Here is a 24,653-nt window from a genome sequence, read left to right as displayed (position 1 = left end):
TAAAAGCATGGTCGTTTTCTTGTTTTTGTCTTATTAGGGGACACAAGGTTAGATCACCCTCTCTCACTATTTTTTCAGCTGCTGACATTCCATTATTTTTGTAGGAGAATGGTGTGGCATTTCAGGGACTAAAATACTGTTACTGATCAGATCACTTCGTTTTAATGTCTTGAAAAAGCCCATTTTTTTTTATCTTGAAACGTTTTATCATCCAGTCCTGTGGCTATTTGTGGAAAACAAATGGCCATCTCTGCAAGCTGAGATGGCAGCAATCCATGTCTTCATTTCTGCAGTAGTCTTAGACTAATATTGCGTTAGCTGGATTGTGGCGATTAATCCAGGCTGAACTAAAAACTGAGTCACAACCTGCTCTTTCAGACCTTTGCTCTGAGTCATTGACTGCAGTACAAGATGAAGTAGAAGTCACCACTTGATTTAAATTCAAAACTTAAACAAATGCACATTTCTTTGCAATTAAAAATAGTAGTATAGACTTTTTAATTTCCAGTGAATCAAGAGAATACTGTATGTCTCTGCTTCTACATCTGGTGGTGTTATGTTTGGAAAAAATGCTGATTGGCCTGATTGATATGCTAATTTTAATTTTAAAGCACCCTTGCTGCAATGTTGATTTTGATGTACCTTGGAGGCATGATGCATCTTGTCTCTGATTTATCAAAGTGGTACATACTATTTATGCATTATTCGTGGAGGATGATATATGTTTCATGTTAACTTGTGTTTTGTCTTTGCACTGCCCTCATTTTTGCTTGTGTGACAATGTTTCTTTGTCTTTTTTATTTGTCCCAGTTGTCAAGATCTGAATACTCTTAAGACAACTGCCATGCAAATAAATCCATGCAAATAAAGTGGTTATGTATATAGCAGGGAATTCAAATTGCATTGCGAGAATGTAAGTGCTGGTGCTCTCTCCTCTGCAGCCATTGGAGTCCTCTCAGTCTAGTTATTTCTCACTGCTAAATGTGTTTCCGCTGATATGCACCCATTGCCTTATCTTGGTTTCTCAGCCAAAATGTCTATCATTGCTTTCCCTCTGCTGAATCTCCCGCTACATCTCCCCTACATCTTTTTGTATGCTTTTTAACTTCAGTGCCAGCCTTGGCATCCATCATTCAGTGTCACTAGCACTGAATAGCTCTCCACTGCATGCAGGCACCCCTGGTGTCTTCTGTGGACCAATTAGAAATGCATCTATATGTTCATCTCCAAACACAGTATGTACTTCCCTTTGTAAATACTGATAAAGCACCTCCCGTCCTTCCTCTTATCGCCTGCTGTACTGTAGCTTCAATATCGCCCTTCTGATGTAAGGAATGAGAAAGCTACTTGCTTTATCTAGAATGCTCTCTCAAATCCCCCAGTACAGTTTATCTGAAAGGGAAGTTAAGTAGATATATGATGCATTCTCAACGATCTTTTGGAGTGTCTTGCAGGTCTGAAAAATACCGGATATCTGCAATAAGAAAATAAGCTTTGCTGAGTGTCTCATAGGCAATGACATCACTAGAGAGAGGAGAGTAGAGGAGCTTTCATTTGCCATGAAATGAAATGAATGAATGATCTCATGGGATCATATGATTTGGTTTTAAAACTGTGTGATATTTAATAGATATTAAATAATGCACAAAGTGTCACAAGTGACATTAAATGAAAATGATGGGTTATTCTTACAAAAACTGTGATTAAAATTCCCGGGACAGGATATTAACAGAGGACTTTCTCTTTTTTTGCCGCTAGCATTCCTTCAGTTGTTACTGAGATCTTTATAACATATTTTGCTGAAATTATCACAATTTCTCATCTACTATTATTACTTTATTTGACACCGATAAGATGAGAGATCCTTACAAAATTAATAAGATAGAGCTTTAAGATGTTGGTTGATAAAAAGGGACTCATCAAAACATTTTTAGGTTTTCATTGAACAACAGTATCTGAGTCATAAATCAGCAGAGCCCATCTTAAAAGACATCAGACAGGCAGGTGGTATGATGTCCCACTAGCTGCTATGTTAATTAAAGGCTAAATAAAGCCACGCTATGATATTAAATTACATTTTGTTCATGAGCATGAGCAATTACTGGTTAATCAAATAAGTTACTTGGTGGTATACCCGATTGACTGGCTGATGAAGCTTGATATTGTCTGCCAAGGACAGCAGGTTACAGGTAGTCCCTCAGGGTTAACTTGTGTAGCTACATCACTAAAATGGCACTTTTGGGTTCTAACTTTATGATGCATTAAAGAAAGAAGTGGAGAGTAAGTCCAACTCAAAAATGTCTGCTTTTAAATTTTTAGCAAGATATGGCTGTTACGAATTTATGACATAAATTCGTAACAGCCAAATGTGGTAAGTACAGTATTGTCACCTCCAAGCAAGAAGGACTCATATTCCCAGCCCTCATTCTTTATGTGCTGAATTGACACGTTCTCCTCTTGTTCATGTGGGTTTACTCCCTTTCATGTTTTTTTTTTTTTTTTTTTTCCTGCTAGCAGCAGCGTCTAAGGATAGTGAGTCTGTCAGTTGTTCTGTCCATCACCTCTGGTCCAAAACTTGACAACTACTGGCCACATTTCAGACTTTCACAATCTACAGAGGAGGATTACTAATTCATAATTCCCAATAATGACCAGGTATCTGGATTTTCATCAGTAATTTTGTGGATACACTGAAGTTTTCAAATGTAATGTTACACTGAATGGAGTGATGAAATATTACTATCTTGTCAGAACCGCCATTAAATTTACAGAACATATTCCTGCTTCCCAGAGGATTAATCCTTTTCCATTTTTCACACTAAACCCTCAGGCCACAATGTCAAACTTTACTCACAACAGTGAGCACATTCAGATTGCCAAGGACATTTCTCTTGTGCTGCACTCAAGACAAAGTATATTTTTAACTCCACAACTGGTAACTCTAAGCATAAGAAAATCATCAGTATGTAATTTGTTCCAGCACTTTCAGATTGTGGTTTTCTATAAGTGAAATTATCTTCTTTCATGATTGTTATACCTTTTGATGTTCCTAAGCTAGAGGCCAGGGCTGCTTTACTTAAAGTGGACCTATTATGCTCATTTCCAGCTCTATATTTTTATTCTGGCATTCCACTAGGGTAGCTTTGCATGATTCACAATTCAAAAAACTCCTTATTTATCTTATACTGGCCCTTTATGCAGCCCCTCAGTTCAGCCTCTGTTAACAGGCAGTTTTAGCTCCTGTCTCTTTAAGGCCCCCCCTCCCAATGAGCCCACTCTGTTATGATTGGCCAGCTTCAGGAAGCCTGACAAGGGGCAGCCATATCAGAGTCATGTTAAGTTACTGTTGATGAAAACCCAACATTTCCTGCTTTTGCTGCCTCATATTAAACACTTTTAAATGACTAAATTACAGGAGATTTTTATTGTGAAGAATTTACAGGAGATAAAACATGTTCCTCACCGAATTAGGCAAGCTTTGTTAGCTGCACTAAAAACCAGTCAACACAACAACATATGGAGATATTTGGAGCTATTTGTTCAGCAGATCAGTTTGAAATAATGCAGGGAGGAAGAGAACAAGCAGAAACAGCCACAGTGATGATGATGTTTTATGAAGAGCTGCAGATGAACAGCACAACTCTAGCAGGTAAACAACTTATTTTACTTTGCTGTGCTGTGTAATGGAAAAACACTCACAGGGATTACGTCTACATATGTTTATCTCATTATTTGACACTTTGGCCATGTTTAATATGAACATCTGACATTGTAACATTATACATATACATATATATATATATATATAGGTATATAGGTATATATATATGAAAATAAGGAAAAGCATAATAGGCTCCCTTAAAATATACAATTTTTTATTGTTAAGCAAGTACACAGTGCTTAGGAATGCTTGTTATAGATGCCATATAGCCATGTTCACCTTTCAATAGGATCACCAGTGTCCCCAGGTGGAAGAAGATTATAATCAGGAAGGCACAATCTACTTCTGAAGAGTACAGTCAGACAGACAGGACTACACAAACATAGATAAACACAACTGGACTGTCCTACTGTGTTTCAGTGTGAGTCAAGAATGATTTTTAATGGATTTCTTTTTTTCATAGAAATTTGCTTTTAGTTTGTGGTTATTGCTGCATAATGATATTGCAACTGTTTAGATAAACATGCTTCTTTAATAAAGATTAGATTTTTAAAATATGCATGTGCATGACTGCACTCAGTGAGAAGGAAAATAATAGTTGACAGATACTTTCAGTGAGGCGAAATCCAATAATTGATTAATTGAATAAATAATTTTAGTGGGTTTCATAATGCAAAACAGCTAATATACTCAGTGTTCTTCAATATTGCTTATTGTGAATTCTGTGCACACTTATTTATTATTCACACTACCACTGGCATATGTAATACTTTTACTCAAGTGCAATTTAATGGCCTTGACTTTACTGTTACTTACTACTGTATAATGCCTCTCTAGTTATCATATTAGGCTATTAATAAATAATGATGTTTATCCTCCATAAGCTTATTCTGTTGTCTGCAGAGACAAGGCTCCCTGCCTCCTCATCTCAACAAGCTCCATCAGGCACCCTCCCCCACTTCTTACACCAGCCTTGATACTGTCCCACACTCCTGCACTGTAAACTGCCATACTGATACTTTGCACAGTTGCATGCACACTGAAAAATATTCCCACTGTTTTCTTATTATTGATTCTCTCATGTTTTGTCAAGTATATATGTGCAGAACCTAAAAGATTCATTGTACAATCGCTAAAATAATATAATATAATATATAACAGTATCTTGATAAATATCCAAAACTCTAAATGGAATTAATAGTGTTTTGATTATCTTTGTGAAACTTTCAAGGTCCCAAAGTGCTTTTCAGAGGCATATCAACATTAAACAAGGGATAAAACATGTTAAAGATAAAAAGACATTAAGGTTTACTCATAACATTTCATTTTAGGTCAGTTTTTGGATTCAAGGCATTGCAAACCACTAAATCAATCCCTCTAAATCACTTGACTTTGATGCTTGATGCATGCAAACATGCTATTCTACTTACAGTATGTGGAGGAAAAGCTTTTGGCTGTTCCATGGTCAATAAAGCATAACTTTGTTTGTGCCTTCACTGTTTTGGCCTCTAGATTTTAAAATAACCTTCCTTCTAACATTGGTGCCACCAAAACTGACACATTTTGTCACATCCAGCCTGGACTTTGTTTTTTCTGGACTTTTTGTGTTCTTTAGGGTTTTCCTGTGTTTCACTTCTGTTGTCAGTCCTTCTGGTCATATGGTTTAGCTTGTTATGATTTGGAGTTTATGTAATTATGTAATTCTGGGATGGTTTGATTTATGCTGGGTTGTGATTTAGAGTATTGTATTTTCTGGGTTTTGGTTTTCTGTTACTCTGTGTTTCCCATGTGTGTCCCTGCCCCGCATTTGGACTCGTTAGCCCAGCCCTGCTCTGTTTTCCCCACACCTGCCCTTTGTTAGCCTCATCAGCTCTTCCCTGCTCCCTGTGTGTCCCCAGCCAATCGGCACCCTGTCTGTTCGCTCCCCTCTCCTGAGTTCTTCACCCATCTCCCCACCTGCACCTCATCTCCTCGTTCATTCAGTTACTTTTTAAGTCCTGGTTTTCTGTTCAATCTTTGTTGGATCATTTGCTTTTCTTTGCTTGTTCTGTTCGGTTCTGTTTGCCCTGTTCTGTCCTGACCACCGCAAGATTAAAGATTTTCTGTCAACTGGGTCCATTCCTGCTGCTCCATGTTACACATTTAAATTTAGTCTTGAAACTCCTTTCTACCTTTACACTTTTGGGTCTTCACACAGAAATTAGCTTTTATTTTCCAGCATACTATATGATTGTGCTACATATGGTTTGCCAGATGTTTTGTGTGTTATATTTTACAAGCCTTCTTTGAAAATTCTGTACAGCACTTTCTAAATATATTGGATTAAAAGTGCTTTATATATAAAGTGACATAACTATATTAGTATGGTCACACCCCTTGTGCAACACAACAGGCCACCAATACGTATGCAACCTCTGTGAAGCTTATCATGTTCAGTTCATGACAAACCTGTGAACAGATGATGTCAGTTCAACTGAAGTGTAAATTGTGAGGTTGTAGTTGCATTAGACTGCATTTGTGAGCACTCCCTTTAGTTTACTTTTTAATGACACCAAAGACAAGTCAGACACTACTTATTCCATACATGTCATGTTTACACTATGTCTTTTTTCATTCTAATGGCTAAACCTGCTCTGTGAAAAGGATGTTGCACATCATCTTGCACAAGCACTGATGTGTGTCTCAAAGTTGTTGTCGCCAGTTGGAGGAGAGGAAGGCTGTTAGACTGAACAGTGTTTGGCAGATAGTTGAGAGTGAAGGAACAGTGGCATCCCTGACATTTCCACTTAATTAGCAGCCATATTCTCCAGCTGCCTAGATACCTGGTGCTGTTAAACTTTTCCTCTTCCTTTTTCACCATGCCCATTGACCATGCCCAAGATGCTCATGTAATGTTAAAATTTCAGGGTTGTTTTTTTTTTTTCTTTTTTTCTCTGCTGTGATTTGTTTTGAATTAGTGAGGTAGAAGAAGGGTTTTTTTTTTTTTTTTTTTTTAGCTAAGTCTGAGGTGAGCAGGCAGAGTTACTCTCTCAGATGGATGTGGCACAGCTTCTCAGCTCACAAGGGCGGCTGTGGCTCAGAAGTAGAGCGGGTCATCCACTAATCAGAAGATTGGCGGTTCGGTACTGAACCGATTTTGAAATTGCTCCCAAAGGCTGTGCCATCAGTGTGTGTGTGTGAATGAGCATTAGAAACTCCTCCTGATGAGCAGGTTGGCATCTTTTATGGCAGCATCTGCCAGCAGTGTATGAATGTGTGTAAATGGGTGAATGTTAGCATGTAGTGTAAAGCGCTTTGAGTGACTAAACTAGAAATGCAGTCCAACCCCTTACAAAATACATTTGTAACCAAAGAAGAGTAATTTGCACACTGCTGTGATTCTGTATAAAGTATCATTCAACAACTTCACACATTATTCATCACAGGATTTCATGTGATAAGTGTAAATAGTAAAATTTTCCAACATGATATCATTAACCAACTTGGCTGGTGAAGGGTGTGAAGTCATAGCCTACTTTAGGGTATTTGAGGATGTCAGTGATGACATGTTATTGACTATGCACATCCTTTTTTTAAGAGAGACAAATAGCCTTTATATTTTATGGTGGTGTATGTATTATGCTCTTAACAGACAGTATATATTGATGTGTTTGATGCTTTATGGCTTTATTTACATCAGGGCTATTCATGTTATGCTGTTGTGCTCGCTCTTTTCTTTTGTTTCCTGTTTTCAGGGTTACGAGAGCGCAAAAAATGTAATGTGTTGTTTGAGAGGAATTTCTACACCTGACACTAAAACTTAGTATAGGCAAATGGAGTGAAACTAAGGAGTATGGAAAGCTCAAGTCTGTTGTAGCTTCATTTTTAGCCATGTCTGACAATGTTCATATGTGCAGAGATAACACTGCCAGGAAAGCTTCTTCAGAGAGCTTCTTATTATGGTTGACTATAATAAGAAACCTTTTCTCTGAACTGTACTATCATAAGGCTGAAATATGCTTGGAACGTCTGTTATTGATGCATTAAAATCATTCTGTAACCGGAGAATATTTACTGCTGGTTAGTGACTTTCTCCTTGTTGCCTTCTAAGGCTCAAAGAGTCTGTCAGGTCTTTGTTTTGTTTTAGACCAACAGCTAAATCACTCCTGCAGAAAATCTTGTCATGTTTTTGTTTGGTTATGATATATAGAGCACCAAAGATAAGTGTGTTTCTTCTGTTTTCTCCCAGAATGTGAACCAGTCACTGTGTGACAAATGAGATGAGCGCTGCTGGAGAAAACCGTACACTTGCTGGTCGGCTGATGTTTAGACAGACGCTGAGGCTGCTTTTTAACAAACTTATTGTCTTGAATGTTTACAGTTTAGAGCAATGGTTCTCAAACTTTTTGATGTCAAGGACCCCTAAACTGACAAATTAGACCACAGACCCCCATTGATAAGATTTTGTCCAGAAAGTGTATGAAACCCATGACCAAAATAGTCATACATTCTGTCATGGTGTTACTTATAGATGAAATTATAGTGAAAACAAATTATTCCCCTTTTTGCTGGGGATCCCCTCAAGGACCCCTGGGGGTACCTGGACCCCACTTTGAGAACCACTGGTTTAGAGATCCTACTAATCTCAGATCCTAATAATCTCATTATTCCATTAATCTCTGTGTGTTTTTTAATTAAAAACCCAGAAAAATCTATCAATCTAATAAACAAACAACCAAGGAATCCCATCTCAGATAAATGATGTTTTTGTTAAAAGACAAACTGGCCAAGTTTTCTCATAGACAGTAAGTTATCTTCACCCAAGTATATCGGAGAAAAAAGATAGGGTAGAAACTCATTAAATGATTATGTGTGAGTTGTTTGGCAACACTGAATAATTCATGCTTATTTGATTGCCGTGTATGAAGGATTTATTGGGAGGTGGTGCATCAAGGGAGGAGATGCTTGTCTGGGTTGTTGAAGTTCAAATTCCAAAGGTAGAGTCCTATTTATGTGAAGCACAAAGGCACATTAAACAGCCACTGAGGTATTTGAATCTGCTTATTCTCCTCCTTATTTGTACTATTTTGCTTTAATACATTTTTTCCATCGCCGTGTCCCACATACTTTCCTTCCATCCAACAAATCTTTCTGTCGCTCCGTCACACTGCTGGTGATACTGGTGTGAAGTCAGTGCCAGAACTCATCACTTACTTCGCCTGCTTCCTATCTGTGGACCAGGACTGGTGTCTCCTAGCAACAGCATTTGATACCGTTTCAATTGCATCCCTCCAAAGAACAAAAGGAGAATTAGCTTTGAAACACTTGAATTAAGCTCCTCCTGTTTGAATGATTCATTTTCCGTTTTGAGGAACACATCCTCCACACACACAAACATTTATTCCTCACAGCGGGGCAGTGGGATTCTCCTCACTGCTGTTGATAGCCTTGCTAGCATTGTCACTGTAGTGAGACATCAAAAAAGGCACACAGTCTGCGTATAAATAGGAACCACCTCCTCTTAAAAAAAGTGCAATCCCTATTTTGGTCTCTGGAAGGGTTGAAGGCAAATGATCTGCAGTGGCGGTCTTAAGCATCTGGGGGCCCGTTTTAAGAGATAATTCCCCCCCACACAAAGAAAGAGGAAAAAAAAGGCAAGGATTCAAGTTGGTTTGTATCAATAATGGTATATTTTCGGACTTCAGCTTAAATGCATTATGTGCCCTTTCAGCATCATGGACAGCTCAACATAGGGATAATAAAAAATATTCCCTTAATTAAAAACTGAAACAATGATTTTTGCTTTGGAATGAGGAGAAGGAGGAGGAGAAGTAGCCCTTCTCAGCAACTACTAGTCTGCACTGAATAGTACTATGTCTTATGTATCAGCTGACATAAAACAGCATAAACAATTCCGTCAAACTAAATTAAAACCAAAAGCAATGATAATATTTTGCTTGGGACTGAAAAGTGCCTGAAACTACTGGTAGTTTACAATGAATTGTGCTTTGCACTCTTTCAGCTCCATGCACAGCTCACTTTTAGCTTGGAGAGCCAAAAGGAGAGCAAGACACAGTGGGGGAGCAGGCAGGAGAGAGAAATTACAATTGGTGGAAAAAGAATAAGTGGGTTTCCGGCTTTACACATTGAGTTATATAAGGTAAAGTGATGTCCAGTGTGTCATCTTTGAATGAAGTAACCACAACTTGCCACTATATATCTATATCTATATATCTATATATATATAGATATATAGATATATATTTAAAAAGTCAGTGAATTATTTGATTCTTGCATGTCAGTCAGGGGCCCTTCGGGAGGATGGGTTCCGTTTCAATTGAAACAGGTGAAACATAGCTAAGGCTGCCAATGATTATCTGTTACAAAAAACAAACACTGCAGCTCAGAAAACTGATTGATGCCACTCAGTGATGCAACAGGACTATGTAAAGCACAGCTCATCCTCTCCTGAGAAGCAGCTGAGGAGGGGAAGCGGAGTACACCTGTTGGTGGGGTGGTGGGGGTGAGGGGGGGGTCATTGGACATCTGGCAATTACGGCAAGTGGTGAGGAGATAATGGCCATTATCTTTATTTCACCAACCTGCTGGCTTAGTCCACCATGCAGCTCCTTTCGAGACAGCCCATCAGCTCCAGCAGAAAGACACAACGTCTCATCCATTAGTTTGTCAGCAGGCAGTTACAAACATAAACCTGAGATAAAATGTAGAAGTCAGACAGTAGCTCAGTTCAAAGACAATGGATGCCATTAGGTAAGAAGCTTTCCCATGGAGGTATATGCAATAAAAAAAAACAGCAACATGAAATCCAAGGGATACTGGAGCAGCAGGAATACATGCAGACATGTAAGGTAAATGTTTAGTAAGTGTGAAAAGGTAGATTTTCTAGATAATTGCTATTTCTTATGGAAGGAATCAACAAAGGCATACAAAGATCATTGGAACACGTCCAATATTGTCAACTTATTTAGAGCTGATGCTTTGAAAGATGTAGCGCCACTCCAAAGCTGTCGGCCCTCAAACTTGTTTATGACGTGCATAAAATCTTGTGGCAGTTGTTTGAGAGGCATCTTCCTAATTCAGATGGTTAAGTCATAACCTGCCTACTGCTCAACAAAAGTCACATCAGAAACCAGCTGCACTAGCTTTCTTCCAGTCAGCTGCGAGTAATTTTGAAATAAATCTTTCACAAAAAATGGAAATATGGCCGTTTCATCTCCCTGAGGCTTCTGCTTTGACTCACATTTGCTTAGTTTGGTAAAGGGATATGCAAATTGGTGAAGTGCAGTGACAGCTAAAAATTTGAATCTGCGCCCAAAAGATCTCAAAACAGTTTATATTAAGGAAATAAGTTACAGAGAATGGCCTTTAGACCCCATTAAAAAGAGAGCTCTACTTTCACACCTTCACAAGCCTGGAAAAATAAAGCTCCACTAAACCTTTAAACGCTCTTTTCCCCCCTTCTCTTTTCTGCAAAGCTTTCTGGTGCTTATCTTTTTATCCGGCCTTAAACTCTGATTCTTTGATGCAAGCTGTGGCTCACCTCTGTGGGTGCCTTGCATGCTGCTGTTATAGCTGTGTCAGCAAGTGTCACCTTAACTAGGAACAATACAAGACTGCAGCAGGAACACACTCTTCCTAGAAAAAGCTGCACCAGAGATAGAGAGACAGGGGATGTGCAGCATAAATATAACCCAGAGGTGTAGCTAAAATTCATATAACATTCATTTTTCTGACCTTGCAATTCAGGGCACAAGAGGGAGGAAAATATTTTGGAAAATTCGAATAATAACCCTAAATTTTCAACGTTCATCTACGCCTATATATATGCCTGCAATATGAATATGTGGGGAAACATGAATTACTGTAACTTGTTATTTCGAACTATGTGCCCACTGTTGGACTTACAAAAAAGCACAGTTGGGCAGTAACACAGTATTGAGAATATTTTGTAAGGATTACAATTTCTAATATTTAAATAATTACATTACAGTTACTAATGCCAGTAATGCCAGTGGTCCAGAGTATGTTAGCTTAGCGCAGGAACTGGGAGTGGGGGAAGGAAGCTAGCTTTCACAAAAAAGCTAGCTTCTTTCCCTCCACCTCCCCCAAGTCAGTAGTTTGCATGTTTCGTGCTCTTAGCTGGCTTGCTAACGTACATCCAGGAATCACCTTGTTCAGAGCTGGAGAGTGTGTGAACCCCACGTGGGCAAAGCTACCTGTTGACAGTCAGTAAATGCATCCAAACTACAGTGTGCCTGCTTGTTAAAGCACAATGTCTCATGTCATTCCTTAATATTGGTCGCACTGTTTCTTCTTGCGCTGCAGCTGCCAAATACTACACAAGTTTTGCAGAGAGATGACAGCATACAGATTTCATGTCTCAAAAGAGGATCAAAACAAGGGTTTTAGTTTTGAATTACCATGTCTGTCTCCCGGCACAGCCTTGAGCCAGATGCTTATTTGTCCTCCTTTTTAAATTCATCCCTATTTATACTTTATCTAATGGTATATAATAAATGATATAAATAAATGAATACTAATAAATACTTCATCACAAAGAGCAGAGAGGACAACTTCCATGCTTTTTGCACGTTGTGTCGTTGCGATGTGGATGTAAGCAGCAAAGAGAAAGGCTCCATCGACAGACATGCTAGCACAGACAAACACAAAAGGGACAATCAAGGCGCAGGTGCCTCTTCACTGTCATTGTTTATCCGTGAAGCTTCATCGCCTTAAGATGACAAAATCTCTGCTGTAGAACTTTGTAAAGTTTATCATGCAGTCAAACATCACCAGTCACACAAGAGTGTAGACTGTGAAATAAAAGTTGATCAACAACAACTTGTCAATAGCAAAACCTGTGGAAAAATAAGAGCCAAAGCTTTGTGTGAAAATGTCCTGGCACCCTATTCTGTCCAGATGCATGTGGATTATATAAAAGAAAATTAACTTATTCAGTGGCAACTGTCATCAAACAAAGGTATCAAGTGTTTCCCCATCGTACTGAGATATTTTCACTTTGAGGAGGGCATGCAACACGCACTGTTGGATTTTTACAGCGATAGCAATGAAACATTGGAAACTATAACAAATCAGCTGCTGATAAACTGGAGATGTCTTGGTCTAGATGTGAAAAAAATGTCAGCATATGCAACAGACAACACCAGTGTTAACTATGGAAAACACAACAGTGTTTATCAGAAACTAAAACGTGCTCAAAAAGACGTGCTTGCTGCGACCTGTTTAGCCCATATTCTGCACAATGCAACAAGATATGCAGCTGTCAGCTTTCGATTTTCACATTGACAATGTTTTGCTGAAGGTTTGCAGCCATTTTAGCATCTCAACTAGCAGAACAGCACAGTTGAAGGAATTCTGTGAGTTTTGTGGAAGTGGAGGAAAGCAATCTGCTGCGGCACATTGGCAGGAGGTGGCTGTTTCTGCTGCCATCCATTGACAGAATCCTGAGGTACTGGAAACCCCTGACCAGCTACTTTTGGAGTCTAGGTGAGGAGGAATGCTCCAAGATTTTATGGAAATGCTTTGGAGAGGATGGCATTGAAGTATCTGAGATGTATTTTCTCTTCCTCAATCACATTCTAAATGTGTTCTCAGACTGCATTGAAGCACTTGAGGCCAAATCATTAAGCATGACCTCTGTGGTTAAGGTAATGACTGATCTGAAAGGGAAACTTGAGAAAAGGCTAAAGGATATATATATATATATATATTGGCTTTGCTGTGAACAACAAACTCAAGCAGCTAACCATTGATCTGGCTAAGAAATGTGAGGCTGATTCTATTGTTTTCTATGAAAGAGCCAAGAAATTCATGAGTGAAATGTATGAATTTTCTTAGAACAACTTTCATAGCAAAGGATCAAATTTTGACCTCACAACTGTTGTGTCTTATGAAGAATACAGTGATACAGTCCAGTCCAGCAGGCAGAAAGACAGTGATATGGATGAACTCTGTGAGGAATACAGCATGGTGGAAGCTATTCTCAGCTCTTCGGAAATATAAGGTTTCCACAGTGAGAAGCAGTATCTGAAACTGTTTTCGATGTACAAGAACGTGTCTGTTTAATCATGACCTCGGCATGGAGAAATGAGAGAAATCATCTGACTGTAGACAGTGTCAAGGTAGAGCTGCAAATCTGTGTCAGTCTCTCATTTGAGTGTACAGACATGTACTGGAAAGTCCTTGCAAACAAATAACTCTTGGAAGCAGCCAAGAAAGGGCAAAAGTATCGCAAATAGACATTCAACTATGTGGTGAGTACACTAAAGTTTTATTATACGTCATAGGTTTGGGAATATTTTTCAGTTTTTATCCTGGTTTCACTGAATCCTGGAAAGTGTTCTCCTTTTTGGTGTTATGGAAATGGCCGACCTTGTCAAAACATTGGAAAAAGACTGGCAAGTGTCTATGACACCACAGCAGAAAATACATGTCTTGCACAATAACACTTGCTCGCCCATGTCTAAAGTATAACATAGTGTTCCTCTCACTGTTCTCTCTTGTCCAGCAGGGACACCAAATGCTCTTAATCAGGCTGGCAGCAGAAACAGCAGTATCCATACTGACGAGCACTCTATAGCCCAAAGGCTCAAATGGAGGGAGGCCAAGTGGTCAGTGAGCCTCCATGCAGAGATGCTCTACTGAGATGTCTCTATATCCTGCATTCATAGCATCTCTTGCATATTCAGGCGCAGGTTAATATAGTGAGAATTGACAGATTAATCTCCATGCCTGGGTGCTGTGGGGGATTACATTATCTGGAAGAAGCAAGGGACCTCTCATAACTCAGACTGGATATGCAAGCGGTATATAGTCCATTCACAGTGATAAAGGGGAAACATTACAAATGAGTCAATTGTGTGTTTTCAGGCAATAATAAGAAAAGTAATTCAGACATTATGTCCAAGGAGCTTGGACATAATGTCTTGGACAGAATGAAGCAAATACTGCATGTCTCAAAGGAAGTGGAAATTGTAAACATTTTAATGACAGTAAAAAATTGGCTGGAGGGAGTCATCATTCCTCCCCTAGGTTGTTTGCAAGAACTGCAGTCTCAGAAATCTAAGTCAGTGTGAGCTGTTGAATCATTTATGACTGAGGGTGATCACATAGTTTTCTCCTTTTTCCTGGGGTTCAGGGACAGTGGGGAGGGTTCTGAAAGTGAGACAAACCCTGATCCCATCCTTGCTTGGAAGCATGAAATTGCTGGCCTTTTAACTGGCAGCCAACAGTTCCTTAGTGTCTTACAGCTCAAAATAAAGTTTGTGTATATCTTGGGTGTCCTTGATGTTGCTGTGACAGGCAGTGTTGTCATGGAGATGGATATTTTAATGGATGTCTTTTTTTTTTCAAGGGTTTTTCATGCATGACTGATGGTTTCACAGTTGTTGGACATGGGGACAGTATATGCTCTTTCAAAAGCTTGTTTTTTTATTATAGTAGTTTCCAGTGCACGTTCGCAGCAAACAGACACAGGTAAGTGCAATACACAATAACATTTTTATAAAATAAATAACAAACGCATAATCTAAAAGCTATGTCCACACTAAAGCAGAGAAATCTGAAAATGCTTGCACATGAAAAATATAACAATGGATCCTTGTCAGCATTTTTCAAGTCAAAAAAGAAAACGTTTGCCAATAATGCCAAAATTATTTTAAAACATGTCTTAATCTCTTATTCCTCAACAATTCCACAACAAAATTATGCATTACAGCCATCATCTGATAGTCAGGTTACTTAAGTCTGGCACCTAGCACTTTCAAAACTCTGTGCCTTCCTTTTTTTAAAAAAAAAAACTTTTTTGGAATATTTATTTCCCTATGCTACGCAATTCTTGTCACGGCTTTTGGGAAATTCAGAGTATTCCCACAGATCCCATCACCTGCCCCATTGCCCTGCAGACCCCTTAACCAAACCAGTAGGACATGCTAGTACAACAATTAGGACATAATCCCTCACTGGCTTCTCACCACAAATACTGACACACTTAGAATGTGTTTCAATACATCCCAACATAATTTTAATTGTTCTCGCTAACATATTTTTCAACGATTTGATCATGGCTAATAAAAGGTAGCTGTTATATTACTCAAGGAGAACATAATTCCTGCATTGCTGCACTTAGACAGTTAATGCTCACAAAGCCATCCCACAACATAATGACATTAGCTGTATAGTTTGTGTATAGCTCTGTTATATTAGCATATGAAATATGTAAAAATAGTACTAGAGTATGAAAAGTACCCCTTCTGTGCTAATAGTACCTAACCATGACATTTGCATACATCATTGTTTTATTTCACTTCATTTCTTATCCAAGTTTGTATTTGGAAATACTAATACCAGTCTGATAGAAAGAGGACAGTTGTGTCTATGATCAATGGTAAGGATAACAAAGATGGAATTCATTTGGATGTGTAAATAAAATACACTGCATAAATGAGCAGTATGTGATACAAAGGTGAAGTAAATTTCAGATCTTTTGATGTTTTGTTTTAGTCTCAAGTGGGAAAAAAGTTCCTATACAAACAATTTTAATGGCCAAAGTTCCTGATTTGAGAAAGTTCAGATTTTGGCCAAACTGACATTATTAATGGGTCTCAGCAGGGCTGGGACACTTTATTCCTCCAAACGCAAACAACTTTTGCATTGGATGATTAGACATTTTGTAGCTTTAACAATGCTTTACTCATTAATTCATGCCCTGTAACACTAGAAATGACCAGCCACCCACTATATGCATTGTTTAGAAGAATCTTTTGTCAGCTACTGGGATATGAGTGAGCCCACTGGGATCCATTAGCAGTGACATTACAGAAAAACCTGCACACCGCAAGCTCTCAAAACTTGAGTTTGAGCAAAATTCATTTCTGCCCAATGGAGGCAAAGTCTGATGTCAGAGAATGAAAATACCATGACATGCTTTGCTTATTAGTATGTTGTATTGGATGATTGGTCGTGGTTGCTTATGTCTTTTCTTAACTGAGAGAAATTAACAATTGAAGTCTAAAATCTCAAACTCTGAAACAGCATTGTTGTTTTGACAGAAACATTAACTTGAATATCCTGGAAAAGATTCACTCCATCACTTTTGTTTGAAATTAATACATTTGAGGTTATAATAAATAAAGCTGATAAGATTGTAACAAAAACATAAAATACCACTAAAATCCACACAATTCATCCACCTACACATTTAGATATAATGACAAGTGGAAGTGCAGTAAATGTGTGTCTTGGAGTCCAGTTTTTGCTCTTTTAATCACTGTGTCACTGTGTTGTTAGTTATGAGTTGGTAAGTTTCTTAATTTTTTGAAACTTCCTCACTAAGTCACTGTGTCCCACTGCCAATGCAAAACTCTTAATAATAGCTAATGTCATTTCAAGTGAATAATGAGGTAAATTGGTATAACATGAAAAGGAGACAAGGGATAGGTGTAATTATTTTTCTTAGGAGCTCCAAAGTCAACTTTCATTTTCACCCTGTTATTTCATTTCAGTTTGCATTGTCTTGCTCTCTCTGCGCTGTAATACACTTATATTTTCCCTCCAGTTTTCACAGCAGAAGAGCAAGTCTGATTTTTTTTTTTTTTTACCTCTGTAAGAAGAATTTTTGGCTCAGTAGTATCAGCAAATAGAGTAGAAAAGGAGAAACTTTAACTTTTATTAGTGCTAACATTTATCTAATTTGGAGACTGTTAGGCTATATTTCTCTGTGGGGACAGTCTCATAAAATCTTTGTCCAGGCAGCTGGCCAATAATGTCATGTCTATTAAATCAAAGTTTGTAGAAACACTTCCTAGATTCTGTGTAAAATGGGTGTTATACTGAACCATATGGTGCTTTTGAGACATAAAGAGATGGCCTGGCTCCACTGTTAACACCAACAGATGCTTGCTTTATGACAACAGAGAAGGTGTGACAAATTTATGGTGTTATTTGCCATATTCCTTGGGAAATTAACAGGTAGAAGTTAATTTAGATTAATGGTACCAGTATGTATTCAGTATGGAAAAGAACTGCTCCACTGCACCTAAGTCCATGCTAGCTGCGTGGCTAAAATTTAGATGATGAACATGGTTAACATTATTGCTAACCATCAGTATAACATTGTCACTTTGAAAATGTTAGCATGTTGATGTTAGCATTTGGCTCAAAGCAATGGCTAAGTATAGCTTTGCATAGCCGCTAGCATAGCTATAGGCTCTTGTTGAGAGCATCCAAAGTTAAATTTAAAAAAATATTATTGGACAGTTGTTTCACAGTGAACTGTAAGAACAAGAAGTTTAATCAAATGCTCTATAGGCATTATAGTAAACTACTTATAATGATGCATAACATCATCATTAGCTTGTTCGTGGCTAAATTATTGTTTTTGTCTAAACAAATTTGCAGCACTGAAATGTGTCATTTATCCTTAAATAATCAACCAGCTAACGTTACCCCCAAGATTAAAGCCTTTTCGCTTCAATTTTCTTGTTTAATATTGTTATTAAAGGTGTTAATAAGTGTTAATAAGTGTCATTCAAGTTCTTGATAGTTACTGATAAACATAGAAGCCAAAGCAGATAATTACTGGTAAGAACTTGGTTTGGTGTGAACATTAACACATGCATTGTGAAACTGTGCCTCGTCAAAAAATGTAACTGCATGACGCCCCTGATGCTAAATGTGACTTTACACAATATCACTCTGTCAGACCACACACAACAGACCCAACTGCTGAGCATACTTTAAATCTGTAGTGAAAAGACTTGCACTCAGCCTGCTGGCAACCATGTATAATTGATGAAGGTATTTTAGAGGACTGGGCCAAATCTATGACAGATTATGCTTTATTAAATGAATATTATATGCACTCTTTTTTTGGAAAGTTGGACAACCCCAAGGTAGTTGGCTAAGAGAGGTAATTCCAAAATGTACAATATTTGATTGAGCACCATGTCCCTGAAAAGTGATGTTAATAAGCATCAAGTCAAAGAGAGGGTTGATCATTCAGACGTCTGTGACGTGAACTTTGATAAATGCATTGCCCTCTAGAACCCAAAATAGCCCAGCCTTGTCAGAGAATGAAATGAGTTGATAACAATGCAGAAATGCCGTGTCTGTCACGGTTTAGAGCACAAAAATCTGTGTGTGCATGTAAACATGCTGAGAAGAACCGTAGAATAAACAACCCTCCACTTTATCCAGAACACCCAAACTCCCACCAACAGCTCTCTGAATGTTAATTTTGACAAAGCACTTGACTTCAAACACAGTGTGACTTGCTTAGACCCATTGTGTCTCCTCATAGTATTTAATTGTTCTCTAATTATCTATTATGCAGAGAGCACCCATTCTCTAGCTGTAGCTGTGCGACAGGTGTTATTCTTTAATAATGCATTCTGAGATCTGGTGACCCTCCTCAGGAATTTTTGGTCACACACACTCGTACACACACACAGTCCTGCATGCAATAACACCATCTGCTCCTCCTTTTCCATCTCCTTTCCTTATCCTCATCTTTCTCCAAGCTGCTTAACATACAGCGCATGGCATTTATCGACATCGCCGGTTGAAACAAATATTATAGTACAATTAATCAAAGCCAAGTGTCATGTTATGATCGCTCTGTGAAAGCAAATTGCTGTCATGTTGTGTGTTAAGTGTTTATATGTGCTGCAAAAAGGATTCATGGCCTCTGAGGTTTATATACAAGTATCTCTCTCCCAGTCTATGCTGATCTGTCTCCAACAAGCAGTCTGATTCCCAATCTAACTGTTCTCAGCAGGGAGAGCCTCAGGCTCTGCTGCCTCACAAACTCACAAATGCACACACACAGTCTGCCTGAGTTAAAGAAAGTACTGGCTTCTGCTCAATATATTCTGGCCATATCTCAACCATACTTCAATTTTGCTCTCCAGTCTTACTAGCCACTTTTTTCCCCTCCATCTATCCTTTCTCAGTCTCCTCTCAGCATCGCTGTCAGCATTTCTTCATTCGTACCCCCTCTGTCCAGCCTCTTCACCTCTTTCCCCTTCCCCGTTTCTGTCTCTTTGCAATATCCAGATTCACAGCAAAAGCAACTGCCTCGTCCCAGCCCTCCAGCCCAGTCTCTGCTTCACAGAATCAGATACTTGCCTCAAATTTTCATTCTGCAACCTCCCTTTTATGCTCCACATAAACCAGAGATTTATACCTGAATTACACTTCTGGTGGAGTGTTCACTCAATGTTCACACACTGCTTATCTATCCATTATTGCTCACACACCAGTGAGTGCTGAACCTTGAGTTTTTGGCCAGAGGCCAAGATGTTCACAGAAACTTGATTATTCTGTATGGATTGTCTCGCGGACATAGCAAGGCTTTTATTGCACAAGTAAAGGGAAGGGCTCAGGACTCAAGATATCTAATTTCAGTAATATGCATGTCTATGGTTTTCTTTCCTTCCAGCAAGTGTTTCATCAGAGTAGACACAGTTTACATATAATATTACATTACATAATAAAACTCGTTAAATGTTGTAATGCATCTAAAAACTTAATGGTACCAAGATTATGTTCGCTGGCAATGTTTATTAAGTTTCAAAGCAGGAGGTGGTGTAACATCTTTATTACAGTGTCATGAATAAGATCATTAAATAAGATATTCTGTGAAGTATGTCATAGGGGAAGACTGATGCGGCATCTGGGACAACTCATGACAGGTGTGTCAGAAATCTTTTGGAGGGGGTGAGGACGGGTAACTTTGACAGAAGACGAAGGGGATTGTTTCCCATATCAAGCCTCAAGTGAGCGCTGACTTTTTAAAAGTATTTGACCAAGTTGTAGTTTCCCCAAAATAAACATATAACTTGTTCAGACCAAAAAAATTGGTGGGGACGTGCTTGTACATCTACCAGAGAGAAAATGAGAGAGAAAATGAGGAGAAGGGAGTGCAGTTTGAAAAACCGAAGGCATAAAACACTGCACAGTGAAAGTTATTTTGCCAGCAATCATCTCCTGACAACTGTGAGGTAAACAGCAGAATTTCACCATTCCTGTTACAAGATAGTCTTGAACTCAGGTATTCCAGATATTGCACTTTCACATATTTGATTGGCAAATGCAGTGTGTTGGAAGATGACTTTGCATTGCGTTGTGCCAAATCTTGAACCAAGTTGAACTCCTGCTGTGCCATCCCATTGGTCTCAATGAAATAAATGAGAATGCTTTCTTCTTTGACATGGTCAAAATGTGGTTTTAGTCATGCTTCTGTTGCTAGGAATGGATAGTGAAGAAAAAAACTAAATTAAAATATTTGCAATGTACATCCAGCAGATATGCACAATATAAACATTTTGTTATAATGTTGAAAAAAAGTAATCTGGTCGTTATATTTGCTATCAAATGTATTTCCAACGCAAATTAGATGTATGTACATGAATGTATAGGAAAGGTGGTTGTCCTGTCAGCACTGTATGGCCATTTATTTACCTCCTATAAGGGTCATGTACAACAAACATGTTTTGATGTGTTTGAAGCAGACGCCAGCCAGCACACAGCTGATGGAGATGCTGCTTATAACCAGGAGGCATATTGAGTCCGCAGGGCACACGGGCTGAACATACCTGACTCACCTTGTGGCCGACCAGATGCTGTTTTGAGTGTACGTGTGTGTTTGCATGTCTGCATGTGATGGTGTCTGTATGCGTGCATGTACGTGTGTATTTGGGGGGTTGCTGTCAGTAACTGACCTGTGACCCCTCTGGCTCTGTTAAGTCCAGCGGTATTCTGCAAGAGGACTGGAGGATTAATGACAATGGTGAGACCACCTCACAGTCTCCGCCGCAGGGACCAGCCACTGCTAATTAGATATATGAGAAAAGAGGAAAGTGCCCTTGTCTGAGCTGCTAGATATCAAAGGAGGCTGCAACAAGCTCTGGAAGATTATGTAATTTTTCACAAAGTGCGCTTTTTAAATGTGTCTCACTTTTGTGAACACACCATATCCCTCATAGAGTAGCGAGGTGTGCAGAGCCGTGTGTTCCACAAGTATTTTTCACAGCTGTAAATTAGGGTTTGAAGGGTTTATTTTAATAATAATGTTGGTGTTCCTTATAGTGGCATGGGAATCTCTCGGATAATTTAACACCAGTATAGGGCTATGTTCTGGCCATTGAATATTTCTACTTTTTTTCCCATCAAGCCGGTATGGCAAATTACTCCATATACTACTGTAGCCAAGAGCTTCATTTTTTTAAGATGCTGCAGAGTGCATAAACACAGTACAGAGGTAGAGACATAAAGTGAAAAAATATGACAAGAACTACAGTACTGTGCAAAAGTTTTAGGCACCCTAGATGTTTAGATTCTTATCCATTATGCAATACCATCAGGGAGGTGTCTGATCGGTCCCGAATTTATTCATGACATGACAATGACCCCAAGCATACAGCTAGAGTCATAAAGAACTATTTTCAACAACAAGAAGAATGATGAGTCCTGCAACAGATGGTATAGTATGGCCCCCATGGAGCCCTGATCTCAACATCATGGAGTCAATCTGGGATTACATGAAGAAGCACCTGAGATGGCCTAAATAATAAATCCACAGAGGAGCATTCTTTCTCCAGGATGGTTACAACAACCTACCTGCAAGTTACCATGAAAAACTGTGTTAAAGTGAACCGAGGTGAACTGCTGCTGTTTTAAAGGCAAAGCTGCTCACACCAAATATTGATTTCATTTAGGTTTCTGCTGTTTACTCAACTTTGTAAGAAGTTAATTGATAAATTAAAACAACTTATAGCAATATTTTTGTAAGCATTCTCACTTTACTTTTAGTGCCTAAAACTTTTACACAGTACTGTAGACAATACCCAACAAAAACCAAAACACACAAACAAAAGCAAAACATTTAATAATAGTACAAAAATCACCATACTAATAGCAAAAAAATATATATATTATAATAATGCCAGCTAGTTCCTGCTGCTAGGGTCGGTTGTTCAGGGCACATGTGCGTGCGCATGTGTGCATGAGTGTGTTAGTGCATCTACCAAGAAAAAAAACAGGAAGAAGATTAAGGAATGAAGTTATTAAATAGAAAATCAATTAAGAAAGGGGAATAAGAGGTGAAAATAAGTCGTTGCTATTGCAAAAATCAGAACTGTAGTGAATTCATAGTGCTCTTTTGTAGCAATTTGCAACAAAAAAGCCACATTGAAGTTGCTAAATTTATACAAAATGCACCTAAAATCTAAAAGTAAATGAATGTAAACTGCTCCATAAAGTGTAATCAGCTTCAGCTCACTGCAGCCAACTTTAAAGCTCTGTGATTGGATGCTTGGATAGTTAACTTCTATCATGTTTTGATGTATACAGGCTTCTTCTATCTTTTGGCTCTTTTATCAAAGATCTAGATATTTTCTAAAGCATTTGATCATCTTTTGTACCGATGAGACTTTTACCTTCAGAACCATGAATGTCTCCCATTTTACTAAGCTGCACTGTACTACTGTCTACATCCCTTGGATAGCACTGCATGTTGTGGAGGTTTAAGAGGAGGAACAGGTATAGCTCACCATCTGTGTTCCCTGTTACTGAAAATAAAAGCAGTGGTTTCAGACAACATGAACATAGGAAACTGCCTTTGATGTCAGCATGACAGGTGAGAGAATACAGTCTGCTGATTTCACTTGTGGGTGGGGAGTTTTGTCAGGTCTGCGAAGGCCCCATGCACACACCTTCAGGGCAGGCAGTTTTTTTTGTGTAGGATACTGGTATGCACGTCTTCTTTAATCCATATCTAACCTAATGCAGTGTAACGCTGCATCGCTTTCATGTTGGAATCGGTTTCTTAGGAAGACTGACTCAATTTCTGTTTCCTTTTTTGTCTATCTGTCCTTTCTGTCTTCTTCATCTTTCCAGCTGTTTCGTTTCAACTTCGGTTGAAAGGTGGCAGCGTATTTCAGTACCAATCTGTGTTCAGTGTCAGGGATATCACTTGTCCTCAAATCTCACACTACATTTTTAGGTCTCCCCTTCTCTAAGCTTGTCCGTTGAATGCCTGTGCTTGTGTGCTTGTGTGAGTGTGTGTGTGTGTGTGTGCATCCTTGCCTTTTCTGTTCCAGCTTGTGTGTGTGTGTGAGAGAGACAGAAAGAGAGATAGAGAGAGAGAGAAAAGACTGGCTAGCTGCTTGGTGGTGAGCTGTGAATGTAAGACAGTAGTCTCCATTCCATCCAGCTGTTGTACCAGTCTCCCCTGGGTTTCTCCGACACACTCTGTCAGCCAACACCTCACACACTCGCGCGCACACGCACACACACATACACACACTGAGCTGCATTCACTATAGCTCTCCGTCATGGTTTGTACATCCTGTCCCTGCATGTATGTTTTTTTTTCTGTTTATTTCTCCGTATCTGTCTTTGACAAGCTCCTTTAAACAGACTAGATTCTTCATTTCAGGCCTTCTGTGTCTTTTTTTTTTTTTTTTGCCTCACTAGAGAACACCTCTGTCCAATGTATGACGGCTGACACTTTGCAGAAAAAATGCCCAAGTGACAGACAACACACTCAACCCTCCATCAATGCTGCCTGGGTACAATAAACCTTCACATCCATCTATAGAGAGTTCAGGTGGTGTGCAATTTATTTATTATTACTGTTTTATTGATGCATTTTGAGTGAACAGCGTGGCAGGTACAGTAGATATGAGAGAACAAACAGGCTTCCTGATATCACACAAGCCTAAAACAATGTTTAGAGATTTGTAGAGTAGGTGGGTTTGTGGCAAGCGCACTCCTCCCATGATCACATTCACGCTTGAGTTGCGGTACAGGTTGAATTTCTGAATTCAGACACCGTTTTGTTTCATTCTCGCTCTTCTTCCCGTGTGCTGTCGTTACCTTACTCACATCGGTTTGACTGGTTGTACAGTTCATTGAGCTGTTGGAGCAGCATGCTGATGTTAGAGAAGGGTTAAAGGGTTCACTTAAATTA

The sequence above is a fragment of the Thunnus thynnus genome, chromosome 23 (assembly GCF_963924715.1).
Source record: "Thunnus thynnus chromosome 23, fThuThy2.1, whole genome shotgun sequence".
Lineage (NCBI taxonomy): Eukaryota > Metazoa > Chordata > Actinopteri > Scombriformes > Scombridae > Thunnus > Thunnus thynnus.
The sequence above is the reverse complement of the archived record's forward strand: the minus strand, read 5'-3'. Positions refer to the sequence as shown.